This window comes from Artemia sp. Qi Xiang Cuo, chromosome 11, assembly GCF_049724085.1.
Source record: "Artemia sp. Qi Xiang Cuo chromosome 11, ASM4972408v1, whole genome shotgun sequence".
NCBI lineage: Eukaryota > Metazoa > Arthropoda > Branchiopoda > Anostraca > Artemiidae > Artemia > Artemia sp. Qi Xiang Cuo.
The window spans coordinates 20302173-20320696 of record NC_142804.1 but is presented as its reverse complement, the minus strand read 5'-3'; the positions used below and the strand labels follow the sequence as shown (position 1 = coordinate 20320696).

The 18524-nt window shown below is 36.5% G+C and overlaps 1 protein-coding gene across 1 annotated transcript in view; it reads left to right on the top strand.

Moving 5' to 3' along the window:
• The first annotated feature begins 6628 nt into the window (after positions 1-6628).
• The window catches only part of LOC148946745 (tensin-1-like), a 146883-nt gene continuing 134987 nt past the window's right edge, over positions 6629-18524 (top strand). Inside the window, exon 1 of the mRNA XM_089097103.1 lies at positions 6629-6689. The gene's annotated coding sequence lies outside the window, so the exon portion shown is untranslated. The remainder of the gene's footprint in view (positions 6690-18524) is intronic.

Below are 18524 nucleotides of genomic sequence, written 5' to 3'. Positions count from 1 at the left end.
CCATTTTGTTCTACGTAGTTGATTTCTAGATTGAAATTATGATTTTGAGCTGGATACTTCCCCCACAGCCCTCAGGGCAGGGGTTGTAAGTTATGTCCTGGGGGCATATAAGGTTTTTAAAGAAAGCTTTGTCGTAGAAACTTCAAAAAGTACTCATTCGATTGGAAATTCAAAGGGCTAGTGTCCTTTTTAATAGTCGAAAGTGATTGGAGGGCAACTAACCCCCCTATCATGCCCACCTTTTCCTCAAACACATCTTATAAACTCGATCTACAAATTAACAATCATTTACTGAAATTTCTAGCAACAGCTATTGAATGTTTACAAAAAAAGCTATCCGCTTAAAGAAAGAGCGAAAACAAACAACCAAACTCTAAAAGAAACACAAAAAGAAAAAAAAAATACCGACAGTACTGTCGATTGATTTAAAAAGATTTTTAGGCACTTTTCTAAAATACGTTAAGCACGCCAGAAGTGAAGTTTAGTTAATGCTAATTAAAAAAAAAAAAAAATGATTAAAATATAACAATTCAGAAACCAATTTGGGCTATATATTTGCACTTTCGGTGGGTGGGGGTAAAGCATAGCTTATATTAAATACGTAATCTAACCTAACAAACTTAACCCAACCTAGTTACCTTTTAGTCCCCCCCCCAAACCCCAAAAAACTAAAGTTTAAATATAGTTTCCGAAGTGAGAAACCCTTTGTTTATACAGCGTCTCATATGAATTTCCTGGTAATGCCTTTCTGATCTTCGCAATTCAATTCTCGCGTGCTAACCAGATTCTAGACAAGTACCGATCGTTCTTTTCCGCCAACCATCTAGGGCCAAACGAAAATGAGGTCCTCCCCGAATGAGGTTGGTGGAGGTTGTAAGGAAGAATTTAAGGGAAACAGGAACTTTTTGGGAGAGCGTAAAGAGGCAGGCCTTAAATGGATTCAAAAGGGGGAGGAGCGTGCGTAGCTGTGTTGGCCTCAAGCAGCTTGGTGCTGCAGTGAGTTATTATTATTATTATGAGCAGTAATATTACATTGTAAAAGGTGCTTAGTATTTTCACCAGCAGGTAGTAAAAGCGGCTTTGAAAATTATACTGATTAAACAGTTCGCGGTCATGAACTGTAAGTAAGGAGCGACACGGTTCAATAGTAACCAAAACTATAAAAAACGGAATTTTGAAATCAATAGATATATTTAAAAGAATCAGTTTATTATGCTTATTCCAAAAATTTAATATTCATAAAGCTTAATTTTATATATAAAAGGCTACCAGCATGAGATAATTTAACAACTGATTTTCGAAAAGGGGGAAAAACCCTAAAAATCAAGAATTTTCATGTAAGCCACACCCTTAGATTCAGCGTATCAGAGAACCCTACTGTTGAGGTTTCAAGCTATCTGCAAAAAAAAAAAATGGAATTTCGTATTGTTTGCCAGAAGAAAGATCACGGATCCGTATTTACTTTTTTTTAGGGAAGATCGTATCGAACCAATTTTCCTAGAACATCGGGAAAAGGCTTATTTCGACGGGAATTAAAGTTTTGGTGGTCCTTTAACGTGATCAAAAAGATTGGAGGGCAACTAGCCCCCCTACGACAACTCTTTTTTCCCTAAAATTTTTCGATCAAAATTGTGAGATTTTGTTGAGCCATTTTGCTCCGCAACACTATGTCTTTGAAGATAACATGAACCCCCCCCCCCCCATGGCCATTGGGATAGGTCTGTAAGGTATAAAATTGGCCCATTGTTTATGTATAGTATTTGTTATTGGGAAGTAGGCTATACTGACATTTTTTAGCTTCGTTTTTTTTTGCTTAGGATGGATTTACACGGGGATAATTTTCAATAGGGCGGGCAAAGTACGAGTTGAACTTTACAGGGTAAATTTTACACAGGGGGTATTGGAAAGAATTCCTATAAAAAGTTCTTTTCATTTGCCTTACTTTCTCTTTGCCAATTCAATTATTCATGCGAATATATTCCAGGGGAATTGTCCGGGGGAAATTTTCAGCATGTTTCGATTTCCGAGAAGAAAATTCCATGGAAGGGGGGATGTCCGGAGTGATCAGAAAAACAATTAGATCTTAGTTTTTTTTTCAAATGAGAGTATGCTAAGAATAATTTTCAGGCTGAATCGTCTGCAAGAAATTCTACGGATGGGGGGGGGCGGGATTTTAAGCGAAGATGGAATTGTCGGGAAGGAATTTTAAGGCGCGTGTATTTTTCGTGAGGGGAGCTTTCTACGGAGGAGTTTCCTGTGTGGGGAGGGAATTTTTCATAAAGGGTGAGACAGATTTACCGGCATTATTTTGAAAAAATATCAGAAATTAGACAAAAATAAGTTTTTTCATCTGAAATTAAGGAGCAACATTAAAACTCAAAACGAAGAGAAATTATTCCGCAAATTGAGGGATTGCACCCTTCTCGATACTTTGCTCTTTACGCCAAAGCTTGACTATTTATCCCAATTTCTTAAGAACGACTCCTGAAACACAAGGGCCGTTTAATTTGAATAGGAAACATTTTTTTAATAGCTAAAAACTTGTACTAAAGCTGCCTGGGGGCCCATGACCATAAGTTATGTAAGTTGCCATTGCTTACAGGTGGATCTATTGGTGGGCTAAAAGGAGGGAACGCTTGATCTCAGTCTTCCTTTCAGCTTGACACTTACAGGGTTTGTTTCTTATTTACTGGAAGATAGAGGATGTTAGGGAAGTAGACCAAAAAATTTTTGTCCTTGATTAGTCTGAAGCTTACAAATGAAAGACCCTGGGCCAACGGGAAACTTATGTACAGAAAACTGGGCTTGGGGCACATGTCGTCCAAAACACACCACAAAGCCGCTTTTACGATTGGCTTGAAGCTGTCCCATTTGGGAGAACTTTCAACTTCAATGCAAAAAAAAGGAAGGAACTATTGCTTATCTAAAAATCAGGCCAAAAAAGAGCTAAAAAAAACTTTGGTTTCCGAACGGCTTGAAACTTACTCATGTATGATTCTGGGCTAAGGGGACCCAATTGCACAAAAAAATGGGTTGGGGGCAAGGAAATTTTCCTTTGAAAGAAATCTGTTTGACTAGTTTCTTTAGCATGTCAAATGTACAATATCGCGCGTGTCTTACAGATAATACAACAGTGCTGAATTTTTTAACGACCAAAGTAATCCTTTGTATAAAGTATTGACTAGCATTGGCCTGGCATATATCGAAATCTTTTCATTTTCAACCTTTTATTTTTTTTTCATTTTTACTAATAAATTTTACGCAATTAATGTTATCGTTGATAAGACGAACATCAAATGCTCTTGAACGTAAGATTTCATTTTGACTAAACTGTCATAGACGGAGCAATTGCTATTAAAAAAAGACAAAAGTGCAAAGCCCCAGAGAAAAACACGGTTTGTTATAACTAGTTTATACAAGAAGTTACTCCAGCTATTTTCAACCGAAAAAAATAGTTTTCAGTAATAGTACACATATCAAAGGAAATAGGTTTTTATGTTAATTCCAAACTGCATGTTGTTTCTGCATTTATATTTCAGAGATATTCGTTTTAATAATTAAAGGTCCTTTTGAGAATTGAATTTCCCAATATAAAAAAATGAAATATATTTTATCTAACATTATGTTATCGTGAGATGAATATCTCAACTTTTTTTTGTCTCAATATTTGTTAAAAAATTATTTGAAGTTTGAAATTATTTTTATCTGAAAGGATAATAAATTTATTGCGAAACTTTCCTTTAACTAGGTGAATATCTGTTCTCGTTAACAATTTTTGAAAAGCTGACGGGCCTCGAAAGATGGTAACTCTGACTTCAGGTTTCAGCTTGCCACCTCTACCTTATAAGCAATAATTCATTCTAGAAAGAATCATCAGTACTTGAAGGGCAGCGATGGCAGGCAGGGCTTCCACTGTCCCCGAATTTTTGGGGATTTCCCCGAATAAAAATTGGTTCCCCGAAAATCACCCAATCACGGTGTCACCCCTAGTGACTATCCCTAGCAAACATTATTTTACATACCATAATTTTTTACTACTCTTGTTCGTTAATTTTCGTCTCCTGTGTTGCTTTTCATAAAAACCAGACCGATACAATTTAAGTATAGACGGTTCTTCATATGTTCACAAAAGTATCATTTCCCTGCATTTAGATTACAGGTAAACCATTTTGAATGCAGTATTCCAAATGCTATGAGATTTTTGCACATTTACCATTCGTTGTCAAGGCAATCTTGACAAAATTAGCCAAGAACTATATTGAAAGTTGTTTAACGGAACGCTCAGTTGGATTTTGGGTTTGGAATTGAACTTCTAAAGAAGGAGAATTGTTTTGGAAGCCGAATCATAAGTTTAAATTTGGTTTTCTTTTGCTATTTTTGATTTTGGACATACTGTATTAATGTTTAGTAATGATTGAACGTATAACATATTGAAAGAATTGATCTTTTTCCAGGAATTCTTACCATTTAAATTTTTGTTTCATTCGGTGTGTAAAATTTAAGTTCTTTTCTTTTTTATCTGAGAATTTTCTTTGTCATACCACCATTTATCCTCAAACGTATTCACTCAGCACTCCCCTCACGATTATTATTTTGGTCCCTTCACCCGTGGAATATTTTCAGTGGGTGTAATATTTTAAACTGCAGTTTTAGGATCTTTTTACGGTTTTGCAAAGCTGTTAGTTAGGCAAAAAAATTTTACGGAAAATATATTCTGCTCAAATTCGGGATAGCCAAGTAAATTTGTTTAAATATCTAGGCCTATCCTTACAACTTCTAATGCTTGAACAATTAATAACCCTCTATGAAGGCTAATTCTGAGATAGAAACAAAAGATTTTAAAGAAATTGTGGTTTAATTTATTTCTTCTTAAGGAAAATCCCTAAATACAACCTTCTTACCATAAAAAAATGCACCACCTCCTCCCCCTCCTAATGAGAAAAAATTTAGCTATAGGCTATGTACAAGGTCGGGGAATAGGGGATTTAAACGGAAGTGATCCCAAAAATATTATTCATAAGAAAATTTACATTACAGCTGAAAGTGAAAATTTGGTTATTAGGCTCTTATTGTTTTCTTGTCAATTTTTACTTTATTTTCGACTTCTTTATCACGAACTGTTGGTTAATAATGCCAAATTATGTTAGTGTGAAGAAAAAGAATAAATTATTTTTATATGATTTGTAGCTTATAGCTATCATGTCCAGGCATTAGATGGGCTGATATAAAAATGTGACTGCAATAAGTATTATATTTGGAACATGGATGGCCGTAGGGTTGATGGGAGGATTGGTGGTTAATCGGTGACAGTACTTGTGCATTGTATCTTACACACCGCTATATACTGTATCGGGAAACACTAAAGGAAACCAGTCAAACGGGTATTTTCAATAGAGAAATGGATCACAACGCGTGTTTCTTCATCGCATTTAAAATATTAACACTATTGTTTTTGGGGGTTTAGGGGGTGGGGTACCTAAGTTAAGTTACGTATTTAATGAATGCTATGCTTTATCCCTACGCCACCCCCCTTAATTTGCGAATATATAGCAAACTTGTTTCTAAACTATTATATTTGCATCCTATTTTATTTTATTTCATTAGCAATAACCAAACCTCACTTCTTTCGTGTGTAAGTTATAATGCATAAGTACCTCGGTGACTATATTGTAATTATGAGGTAGCCAAAAGAAATGAGAGCAGAGTAGAGAGAAACAATGAAAAAATGTATATTCCGAGGAGGTATTTTCCGCAGGGGGGGGTGTTTACTTTTCGAGGGTGTTTTTAGCGGCGGGGTACATTCCGTGGGGGGTATTTCCCACGGTGGTACTTTCCGTGGGGAGTATTTTCTGCAGGGGGTATTTTTGTGAGGGGGAGGATTATTTTCCGTTTTTTACGTGAGGGATTTCTGGGGGGGATAAAGACTTAAGGCCTTAGAATCAGCAAGAAAAACCAATAATGTGTCAATTGTCGTAAAATTCCTTTTTAATTTAAGTTTAAATTTACTTGTTCTTGTTACTTGTTAATTTAGTTCTTGCTTGTTTAAAGTTTTAATGTTGCCCCATACTTATAGGTTTAATTTTGTCTATTTAATTTACCTATGTATAAACCTAAAACAATATTTATTTTATTTTTTAAATATTTTTAATGAATTACTGATATTAATGACTTAATGAAAAATTGCTACTGGTATTTACAGTTCACATGTGTTCACTATTTTTTTTTTAATTTGAAAATAATTTTGAAGTTTTTACCGCAATATCAGCAATTAGCGTTTTCAGCTATGGGTTCCAATCCCCTGCTATAGCTCTAAAACCTACTCTGTAAAAGGCTTGATTTACTGTGCGGATCCAAGCTCTACTTGAGCCTGAAAACGAAGCTAAAACTTCTTCGCTCCTAAGTTTTCACAACGAAATTTCATTTTTTTTTCTCGAAAAATCCCCGAATCTTGAAGACTTGTCCCTGAAAACTCTCCGAATATTTAAGACTTGTCCCGAATTTTAATATTCGAGAGTGGAAGCCCTAGTTACCCGTTCTCTTTGGTTCAGTATTTTGATAACAGAGACCACAGTGCATGATTCCTTTCTGAGCAAACAGATTGTAATTTTGGTATGGTACAAAGGGGACAGGAAAGTTATATTTTTGCCAATCTCAAGAGAGTTGTCCACTACAAAATTTTGAATTTTAAGGTCTGGAATAAAAATTAGTTTTGTTTGTGTAGTAGAATTTTTGGTATTTCCTTGTTAGCTAGTACACACTCGAGAATTTGTATCGCCAAGACAATACAATAACAAGTTTTCACGGTCTTTATACCAGACAATTAGCTTAGGCTCGGTGGAAAACTACATTGTAGCAATATTTTAATTAAATATTTAGTTGGTATTTTGGTTAAGGTTACGTTAGGTTACGTTTTTAATATAATGCGTTCTGGGCGGCCCCCCTTCCATAATTCTTTGTTGTAGTTTCCATAATTTTGTTACTAAACTATTATAGTTTCATCATATTTTGGTATATTTCATTATGATTAACCTAACTTCGATTCTTATGTATCTACTAGCTAACGAGGAAGTACCAACTTTTTTTTCAATTTAGGTATAATTAAGTTAAGTCAATTTATTAACTTAAACTAAATTAAAGTTATTAAACTTAAGTTTCAATTAGAGTTAAGATCCATCTAAAACTTTCTCCAACGAAGTTTCGAATTATGAGAAGATTTCACTAACAAGTAGTCTATCAGTAACAATTTTTGGTACTTATGCATTATACGATACCCACGAAAGAAGTCAAGTTTGGTTAATGGTAATGAAATAAGATAAAACAGGATGAATATATAATAGTTTAGAAACAAATTTGGGCTATTAGGGGGGGGGTAAAGCATAGAATATATTAAATATGTAAACTAACCTAATGTACCTCCCCCCCTAAACCCCAAAAAAACAACAGTTTTAATATTGTAAACGCAATAACAAATCACGCATTGCGAACCATTTATCTAGCAAATACCTGTTTACTGGTTTCCTGTCTGGTTTCCTTGTACAGTATATAGCGATGGGTACCGCATAATGCATAAGTGCCCAATCTTCTGCTAGCTGATGGAAACGTAATATTAAGTAAAACTGGTGTTTGCAATTTTTTTAGAATTAAAATAAGCAACATTTCTTTATCTTCTCCCATCAAGTTTCTATTTTATTGACGTCGTCCATAAAACGTATCTTATCGTATCTTAGACATATCGTATCTTAGACATATCGTCCATAAACGTATCTTAGACATATCGACCACGAGTATTGCACAATTAGGCAATTAGCTAACAGTCACCCAACTAGGTGGCTTCAAAGTCAGCGCATTTTTTTCTTTTTCAAATTTGTCAGTGGAGTTGAAATAGATCAACTTTAAGACTAAATTTGACGTAAGAAAAAAGTGCAGAAGAAAAAATTTCAGCCAGCGAAAATCGGCTGATTTATCGCCCAAACTTTTGCTGGGCAAACTTATGCTGGGCAAGCAAACTTGTGCTGGGCAAGCAAGCTTAAGCTGGTCAGGGCAAAGTAAACAGACAAACAAAATTTTCAAATTTGAAAATAAAAAATAGATCTGGAAAATAAAGGAAAGGGACAACGATAAAAAGCGAGAGAGGGAGGGGAGGCGCAACACCGAAAAAATAGAGGAATCAAATAGAGGAATTGAATTCCAATGGCTAAGAAGCTTAGTGGATGAAACTTCGCTAATGTTATTTTAAATCAGTATTTTGTAGCTATGTAGACAACTAAAATTTAAGCACAGCTTGAGGCATAAAATAACACCAAACGCGGAAGGCACACTGCATTTTTTTTGGGGGGGAGGGGGGTAAGTTTACAATGGATTCTTTTTGTCCATACGGAAATGCTGCAGGTTTGAGCATGTTGTTATTCTAAAAGAAATTGAATTTGAAAGATTTACAGCCATGATTTTCGAAACTAGTGAATGATTCGGACCTTGCAGAGTGATCAATTTGTAGTCCCATCCCTGTTGTTTTCTGGTTTCTGGTGTTGAAATGTGCGATCTTTAATTGGCCCTGATCAATAATATTCCAGGTTATATATTATTTTATTTTAGAATATTATGTAAATTAACCTGGGGTCGGTTATATTTATAGTTTGTCCGGCGGTGTATCCTGTATTAAAAATGCATTTTTGCAAAAAAAAAAAAAAATGAGAGAAAAAAGATATGAATACCAAAAACGCGAATGTTATTTGTCAACGGTTGTTTCAGTTATCAGGTAAAATGTCAATGTGTCTGTGTCCTTATTTTATTATCGAGATATCCCCCATCCTTCTAGAAAAAAATTCTACACCTTATCAGTCATGGAAATTAGAGCTGTGTCGTTGTTTTATTTGACATTTCTTAACTGTGAATTTAGGCTCTGTAATTTCAAGGTAAAACTCTAAGTCCAAATAAGCATTAATATTAAATTAAAAAAAACTCACCGAAGTGCTTTTTCATATACATTTAGAAACTTAATCCTGCTAACCCCCCCCCCCCCAAAAAAAAAACAACGGAAAAAATTACTCTCAGTTACTTGATTAACAATTTCTTTTTTTACAAATTGTATAAAAATTGTGTTTACATAAGTTTGAAAAAAAAACTTTAATCTTGCTGTTTGTATTTAAAAGTTCCATTTTATCATTAAAAAATAACCGAACTATCGCACTTTTATGAACCATTAATTTATTTTGGACCACTAGTTAGTTTTTCTCCATCCCCTGCGTAATTTATGTGAGATTCAATCCATCTTGACCCTTTCATATCAAAGTGCTTCACTTGAACCCGAGGGACCACTCACTTTCAAAAATTATTTGCACCAAGGGGAGTGTACCAACCGTGTCCGAAGTGTGCCACATGTGGTGCAGAATTTGCCATTCATGGTGCAAAGAAGGGTGGTGGTGTGGAAATGTACCACGCATGGTGGACCAAGTTGAGCTCAGAGATATACACCAGGTGGTCTTGAGTGGGTGAACCCTCGCTTGAATCAAAATACCAATGTTGTATATTCCATCGCAAGTTTGTATTTCATTCTTTTACGACACCATAACTTCACGTTATGACTCTGTGTTAATTAAGGGGAAAATTTTTCGCATGCTTAAGCAGTTGAGCATAAACCATAGTAAAAAAGTGGTTGTTTACGTGGAACCACATTCACCCTAATTAGTTGATGTAATGGTTGTAAAAAAGCCTAATAAGCAACTATTGTAGGTCTAAATTGTAAAGAAAGGCAGTGAGAAGTTAAATTATGTAGACATTTGACTGCGTGTATCAGGAAATTTGTTAATAGTTTTAATGCGTGACTAAATATTTTTATTACAAATTATGAACCTGCAGTTCCTTTGAACTTATAAGATTGGTGCAACGCAGCTCTTTTAACTATATTAATAAAAAAAAAACTTTCCGAAAAATAAGTTTTTCACAGAAAAGTAAAGGCCATTTTAAACTTAAGCTCAGCATATAATAATACATTTTAAAATTAAAACTAAACAAGACCAGAAATTACTATTAAAGAATAAATAAAACACAAAACGAACAGAAATTAAATAAACAATCACAGCAAAAAACATACAACAAATAATAATATAAATGAATAAATGAGTCTTAAGACAAGTGAAACTTAAACTGAATATGCAAATCAAGCTTGAAACGAGCAAAAATCACTACAAACAAGAGTTTGGGTATCGCCTCCTTCTCTCGCTGTAAAAGTCTAAACCCTACTGCGTCATTGGTGCTTAATTGAAAACGAATTATATTACAAATATTTTCTTTTCCAGTTGTTACAGCATTGAAAATAAAAATAAATTACAGTGAAATAAATTCTTGGACTGATGGATCTTTCAATAATTAATATCATTATACATCAAATATTCAATTTGATGTTGTTTATACTTTCCAAGACTGTTCAAGACGCATATAGTTTTCAGTAAAGGGGTGGTGGACTAGTTGTCCTCCGATCACTTTTGACTCTTAATAAGGGCACTAGAACTCTCGATTTCCAGTCGAATGAGCCCCCTTTGAAGTTTACACGACGACCCCTTCTATACGAAGTGTCTCTGGAAAAAAAATGGACTGTGGCGGGAGGCTAGCTGCCCTCCGATCACTTTTGACTCTTAGAAAGTGAATTACAACTTTCGATTTCCAATCAAATGAGCCCTCTATGAAGTTTATACGAGCATCCCCTCCATAACAACCACATATGCCCCCAGGGCACAACTTAAAACGCCTACCCCCGGGCCCTAGGGGGCTGTGTCGACACCGGAGTTTTTGATATCTGAACTTCGAACTATTTTCAACAAAATGTTTTAACAAAATCTAATTTTTTTTTGGATGGTGCATTTAGGGCGTGGGTGGGGGGGGGATAGTTGCTCTCCGATCTCTTTTGACTCTTAAAAAGTGAACAAGAACTTTCAATTTCCAATCAAATGAGCCCTCTCCGAAGTTTATACGAGCATCCCTACTTTAAGAACTATATGCCCCCAGAGCATTATTCATAACGCCTGCCTCCGGGCCCTGGGGGGCTGCGTTGAGACAGGAGTTTTTCTTATCTGACCTTTGAACTATTTTTAATGAAATGACTATTTAAAATTTTAGGGCTTGGGGAAAAAAGGGTGTAGGGGGGGGGGGGGCTAGTTGCCCTCGGATATCTTTTGGCTCTTAAAAAGTGAACTAGAGCTTTCAATTTCCAATCAAATGAGCCCTCTGTGAAGTTTATACAAGCATCCCTTTCATAAGAACCATATACGCCCCCAGGACAACACTTGCAACGCCTATTCCCGGGCCCTGGGGGGGGGGGTTGACACCGGAGTTTTCATTATCTAATTTTTGAACAATTTTCAAAAAACTGGCTATCTCAAAATTTGGAGCGGATGGGTTTGGGAAAAAAGGGCGTGTGGGGGGCGGCTAGTTGCCCTTAAATCTCTTGACTCTTAAAAAGTGAACTAGAACTTTCAAGTTCCAATCAAATGAGCCCTCTATGAGGTTTATACGAGCATTACTCATAACGCCTGCCTCCGGGCCCTGGGGGGCTGCGTCGACACAGGAGTTTTTCTTATCTGACCTTTGAACTATTTTTAATGAGCTGGCTATTCTAAAATTTTATCGGAGGGGCTTGGGGAAAAAAGGGTGTGTGGGGGGGGCTAGTTGCCCTCGGATATCTTTTGACTCTTAAAAAGTGAATTAGAACGTTCAAGTTCAAATCAAATGAGCCCTCTCTGAAGTTTATACAAACATCCCTTTCATAAGAACCATACACGCCACCCAGGACAACACTTACAACGCCTACCCCCCGGGCTCGGGGGGGGAGGTTGTTGACACCGGAGTTTTTGTTATCTAATTTTTGAACAATTTTCAAAAAACTTGTTATCTCAAAATTTGGAGCGGATGGGTTTGGGGAAAAAAAGGCGTGTGGAGGGGGAGCTAGTTGCCCTTAACTCTCTTGAACTTAACAAGTGAACTACAACTTTCAAATTCCAATCAAATGAGCCCTCTATGAAGTATAGACGAGCATCCCTTTCATAAGAACCATACATGCCTTTAGGGTTTAACTTAGAACGCCTTCCCCGGGGCCCTGGTGGGTGTTATTGACACCGAAGTTTTTCTTATCTGACCTTTGAACTGTTTGTAACAAAACCGAAAAACTTTCATCAAATGGGTTTGGAAAAAGAAGGCGTGGGGGGGGGCTAGTCGCCCTCGAATCTCTTTAGATTATTAAAAAGTGAGCTAGAACTTTCAATTTCCAATCAAATGAGCCCTCTCTGAAGTGTATATGAGCATCCCTTTCATAAGAACCATATATGCCCCAGGGCATAACTTACAACGCCTGTCCCCGGGCCCTGGGGGGTTATGTTGACACCTTAGTTTTAGTTATCTGACTTTTGAACAATTTTTAACTTAATGGCTATCTTAAAGTTTTATCAGATGCATTTGGGGAAAAAGGGGCGGGGGGGGAGCTAGTTGCCCTCCAATCTCTTTTGACTCTCAAAAACTGAACTAGAACTTTCAATTTCCAATCAAATAAGCCCTCTTTAATTTTTATACGAGTGTCCCTTCTATAAGAATCATATATTCCCCCAGGGCTATCGCCTGCCCAGGGGCCCTGGGGGGCTGTGTCGTCCCCAGAGTTTTCGTTATATGGTCTTAGAACTATTTTTAAAACAATGGCTGTCTCAAAGTTCTTATCGGATGGGTTTGAAGAAAAAAGGGGTAGAGGGGGGAGGCTAGGTCCCCTCCAATCTCTTGACATTTAAAAAGTGAACGAAAACTGTCAGTTTCCAATCAAAGTGAGCCCTCTATGAAACTCTAATGAGTCTCCCTTCCACAAAACCAGATTCATTCTTCAGGTCATAGCTTACAACAGCTGTCCCCAGGCCCTGGGGGGTTGTGTCGACCTCGGAGTTTTGTTATCAGATTATTGAATAATTTTTCACAAGATGGCTATCTAAATTTTTATCGGATGCATTTAGGAAAAAGAGGTTTGGGGGGGGCTGGTTAACCTTCGATATCATTTGACGCTTAAAAAGTTAACTAGAACTTCAGTTTCCAATCAAATGAGCCCTCTCTGAAGTTTATACGAGCAGCCCTTCCATAAGAATCATCTATGCCCTGAGGGCATAGCTTATAATCCATGCTTTGAAGACTGGTGGGGAATTGTCCCGGTTAAAGGTATAATTCCAGGATTTTCAAGTGCGCTGAACAAAGTGGAAATCTCAAACTTTTTATTGGTCGTATTTGTGGAAATGAGGAGCTTGGAAGAGAGGTTTAGTGCCCTGCTATCATTTTCGACTGTTAAATAGGACCCTAGCCATTTAAATTTTCTATCAAATGAAGCGTGATCGAAGTTTCTACGACAATGCTTTCTATAAAAACCATATATGCCCCCAGGGCATAACTTACAGCCCTTGCCCTGCGTGCTCTGGGGGGGGGGGGTTGTCATCCTCAAAGACATAATTTCCAGAATTTTCAACTACGTTGAACAAAATGACTATATCAAAATTTTGATTGGATGTGTTTCGGGAAAAGGTGAGCGTGAGAGGAGGGTTAGTCGTGAGAGGGGGATTAGTTTCCCTCCATTCACTTTCGACAATTAAAAAGGGCACTAACCCTTTGAATTTTCAATCGAATGAGTCCTTTTTGTCCACCACAAAGCTTTCTATAAAAACCTTATATATCCCTAGGGCATAACTTACAAACCGTGCCCTGAGGGCTGGGGGGGAGTGTCCTCCTCAAAAGCATAATTTCTATTTGTAAATCAACTCCTTAGAACAAAATGGCTATCTCAAAATTTGATTGGATGTGTTTGGGGAAATGGTGGGCGTGGAAGGGGTGTTAGTTGCCCTCCAATCACTTTCCACCCTGAAAAAGGGAACTAGAACTCGATTTCCAATCGAATGATCCCCCTTTGAAGTTTATACTACGACCCCTTCCATATGAAGTGCCTCTGGGAAAAAATAAATAAATAATAAAACATTGGAGCTGTATAGCCTTTACTATAGGCAACGCTATAGCGTTGCCTCTGATATTCGTTCAAAATGACCGTATCTATTGGTGGGAGATCAGCCAGACTAATAGCAAGGAGAGGGCTTCCGTCTGGCTCTCCTAAATATTAAACTTTTAAAGATCTTTATCATTATTTTATACACTTATATTTAATTTACCTATTTTTTCCGTCTTCGACCTCCCCTCTCAGTTATTCCAAAAATTGTTCTTCTTCCATCTGGAAAAGAAATTTCTCTGTACGCACGAGTTCACCAAATTAGCATTGATGGTTATATCTTTTTGGGCGTTAATATCTTATATACTAGTCATATCATAGACAAATTCCACCCTCCCACCCCTCAATTCCAGCCACAACTGCTTTCGACCAATTTAAAATTTGAGAGGCACGTTATTATGTAAGGTATAATCATATACTAAAAACGAAGAAGTCTTACCTTTAGATTTGATTAGACTTAAACAACATTTACAACCCCCTCCCTACCATTCAGAAGATAAGATCTACTCAAGAATTTCTTGATATATTTTTATAAAACCCGCATTTTATTTTATTTTTTCAAATTTATTCTCCCCTCTCTAATAAAAAGAAACAAAACGTCTTACGCGCATGCCTGGTTCCTGTTATAATAACAATAACCTATACTGAAAAACTTTTATAAAGGGCAGATTAAACAAAAAAATATATATACATACATTAATACTGGGTAAGTTACACTGGATTCAAGATCACTCCCCTCGTCCTGCTACTATAAAACAGGGATATCTAGCTCCTATTATCCTGGGAAGTCGCCTATCTCCCCCATCAACAAATAGGGAACCTCTTAAATAAGAAAACTCCCCGCGCCAGAGGAAAAAAATTGTCCAAGTCATGAGCCTTATCCTCACATCTCAGGCTTCTGTAGAATCAGAATCATTTATTCCCTAAAATAAGAATCATAGGTGACCGAGGCCAGGCTAACTGGGATTGTTTTCTACAAACAAAATAAGAAACAATTACTGATTAAGAACACTGACAAAAAAAATGGCACAAAAAATTCAAATGACGGTTTGTTCTACATTTGATCGGCATTAATTGATTCTTGTGATGGGCGTTGGCACTGACTGGTAGAGGTGGAGGGAATAGTGACCTATCTTTTTCGGAGGAAAGAATGGACCCTCCGAACCTGCACATCCATTGGAAACACTAATCGCGCAGGGTTGAGACTTGTAAGGTGGACCTTGGGTAGGCTAACTTCCTAGGGTAGGCTTGGCTTCCAGACCTTCCCTGACTCTAACAGGACTTCTATACCAACAATTGGCTGACTCTTAGGCACTATCCCTACTTTATATAAAACACTTTTTTAAAATTATCTTTTACAACCCTATACAAAGTAAGACTTGCCGATCTAAACACAGCTGACTATCATAGTTCTCCATAGTTGCACTTCTTGGTCTTCAAGTGTTGCCTTGCACTGAATTCCTTCAAGTGATTATGGTCATTTTTCCATTGTCCCGTAGACTATAAAGTTTATGGTACTGTTCTATTAGCAGAAACCCGTGCGAGAAGTGAAGTTTGGTTAATATGCTAATGAAATAAAACAAAATATGATGAAAATACAATAGTTTAGAAAGAAATTTCTGCTATATATTTGCACATTAAGAGGGGGGGGGGTAAAGCATAGCACATATTAAATACGTAACCTAATATAACTTAGGTACCTTTTCCCCCCTAATCACTAATGTTTAAATATTGTAAAAGCCACTGTTTGCAATCTCGGAATAGAATTTCTCTGTTGAAAGAACCAGTTTGATTAGTTTCTTTAACATCTTCCCCATACAATATATCGCGTGGGTTGCAGCTAATGGAACAGTACCAAGTTTATTCTCGTCGTCAATTTTAAAGCTTATTTGTTTCTCAGTTGCTATTCTAGCTGAAATTCGCATATTTCTGAGCTACAATGTAGAATTCGCATAACTTTGGTGTTGAATAGGTTGCGACCTGGGAGCTAAAATGCGCCCTACTGCTCGAAAACTCATCCCGAAAAAAAAAACGTGATTAAACATTTTGATCGCTTCTTTTTGAACACTCCATAGTCAAATGATTTAAATTCAATCAGCTTTTTTTTTCTTTTTTTTGGCTGTTAATGACAGTGAAAACAAATAAACATGATAGGACAGTTTTAATAGCTAAAAAAATTGTGCTAAATGGGTAAATAAATCACAGAAAATTTTGTTTATTTGAGGAATAAGATAATTTTGGTCTCAGGTTGCGATTTGTTTCTTTAGTTTAATTTAATTCTGAGTTTTAGTTTCTTGTTGAGTATTCTTGCTTATTGATTTTGACTTTCTATGCCCCAGCAATCAGGCAACTTTTATTATTTTTTTTTGTATTATGACAAAGGATGAGTACAGCATATTTCCATGTAATAAAAATTGTGGTAAGGATTCTATGGGATTTTTGCTAAAAGGACACTGGATTGCGTGACATTGGTTTCAAGTTCTTTCTCTTACAAATAATTTTTAAGAAAACTCATAAGTCTTTGTAAGTTATTACTTATCTTTAACCAGTAATCTATCAAATCTTCATCCGCTTTTCGGAGCGTCCATGCTTCAGAGCCATATTTGACCACTGTCATCACTGTAGCTTCTAAGATTCTAATCTTGGTTTTCAGACTTATCTTCCTATTCTTCCAGACTTTTTTTAACTGTGAAAAAACACCCTGAGCCTTGGCTATTCTACTTTTAACATCTTCACTGCTCCCACCATCTTTGCTAAAAATACTACCAAGATAAGTGAAGCTGCCCACCTGATCAATCTTTTCATTATCCAACGTCAACTTTTCATATTCACTTATTACTAGCCTTAGTGACTTAGTATTCTTAACATTAATTTTCAAACCAATTCTAGCACCCTGAACTCGCAAGACCTCTGAAATTTCATTCATTTTGCTCACACTTTCATCTAGGATGCTTAAATCATCAGCATAATCCAAGTCCAGGAGACTTTTTCCTCCCCATTTGATTCCGTGGTCTCCCATTGCCTTTCCTGTGCTCCTTAAAACAAAGTCCATCAAAATAATCCATATAAAGGGGGATAGAACACAACCCTGCTTAACTCCTGATTTAATACAAAACCAGCTGCTAACCTCATTTCCTACCTTAACCGCAGCAGTGTTATTCTCGTACATAGCACTAATCACTTTAATGTATTTGTCTGGTATACCATACAAGGATAAAACCTTTACTAAAGCTCCTCTATCAACAGAATCGAACGCTTGCTCATAATCTATAAAACTGAGGACCAAAGTTGTTTGAAAACTTAGGAATTTCTCAATTATTAACCTAAGAGTGAAAATTCGGTCAACACATCCTCTACCTTTTCTAAAACCGCACTGCTCTTCTCTTAAAACTTTGTCTACGGCATCTCTCAGTCTAAAAAGTATCATATTACTAAGCAATTTGCTACCTACAGAGACCAGACTAATGCCTCGATAATTACCACACTCACTTTTATCACCTTTCTTATAAAGTGGCTTAATTAAGGTTTTCCTAAAATCGTTACGTCCTTCCCTTTTTTCAAAAATAATATTCATAATCTTCAATAACTTATTTCTAACCTAAGAGCCACCATATTTAAGAAACTCATTTACCACCCTATCACTACCTGGAGCGTTATTATTCTTTAATCCTTTTAGTACTGTTGCTAATTTCTCATCACAAAACACATCTTCCGTTACGTCCGAGGTATCGCAAACTCTTTCATTTTCTTCTATATTTTTTCCTGCAACTCTATCTCGGTTTAGCAAGTTCTCAAAATGTTCGGCCCATCTCGCTATAGCTTTTTCCTTATCGCTAATTGCCACCCCATTCCTATCTTTAACTGGGACAAGTCTGGATTGACAACTACCTCTCAATTTATTAACGTGCCAATACAATATTTTACTATTATGCCGTCTAGCTGCATCTTCTAAATCCTCGGCAATTTTATCCATGGCCTCCACCTCACACCTCCTTAGTTCATATTTCAATGCTTTCTCCACTTTCCTTACATTTCTTGTGTTTTCATGCGATCTATCACTCAGATAATTCTTGTACAAGTCCTTTCTTCTTTCTATTAAACATAAAGCTTTTTAACTAATATTCTTAGCTGCAGTTCTAGCTTTCTTCCCTAATACACCTTCAGCAACTTCACAAATTATTTTTCTAAAATTATTCCAACCATCTTCCACATTATCAAATTTTAAACTCTCAAGTTTAGTATTCAACTGTTCCTGGAAAGTTTCTCTCAAATTCTCATCCTGGAGTCTACTAACATCATAACTTCCCGGGAGGTACTTACCCTTCCGATTTTTCAGCTGTAGATTAACCCTGGACACTACTAGATGGTGATCTTTACTTTTAACATCAATAACAGCACTCCTATATACCCTAGTATCTTGTATTGATCCTGCCAGTCTTCGGTTTACTATAACATAATCAACAAGGTTTGCTGTCTTACCTTCACGTTAATACCATGTTAGCTTATGAGCCAT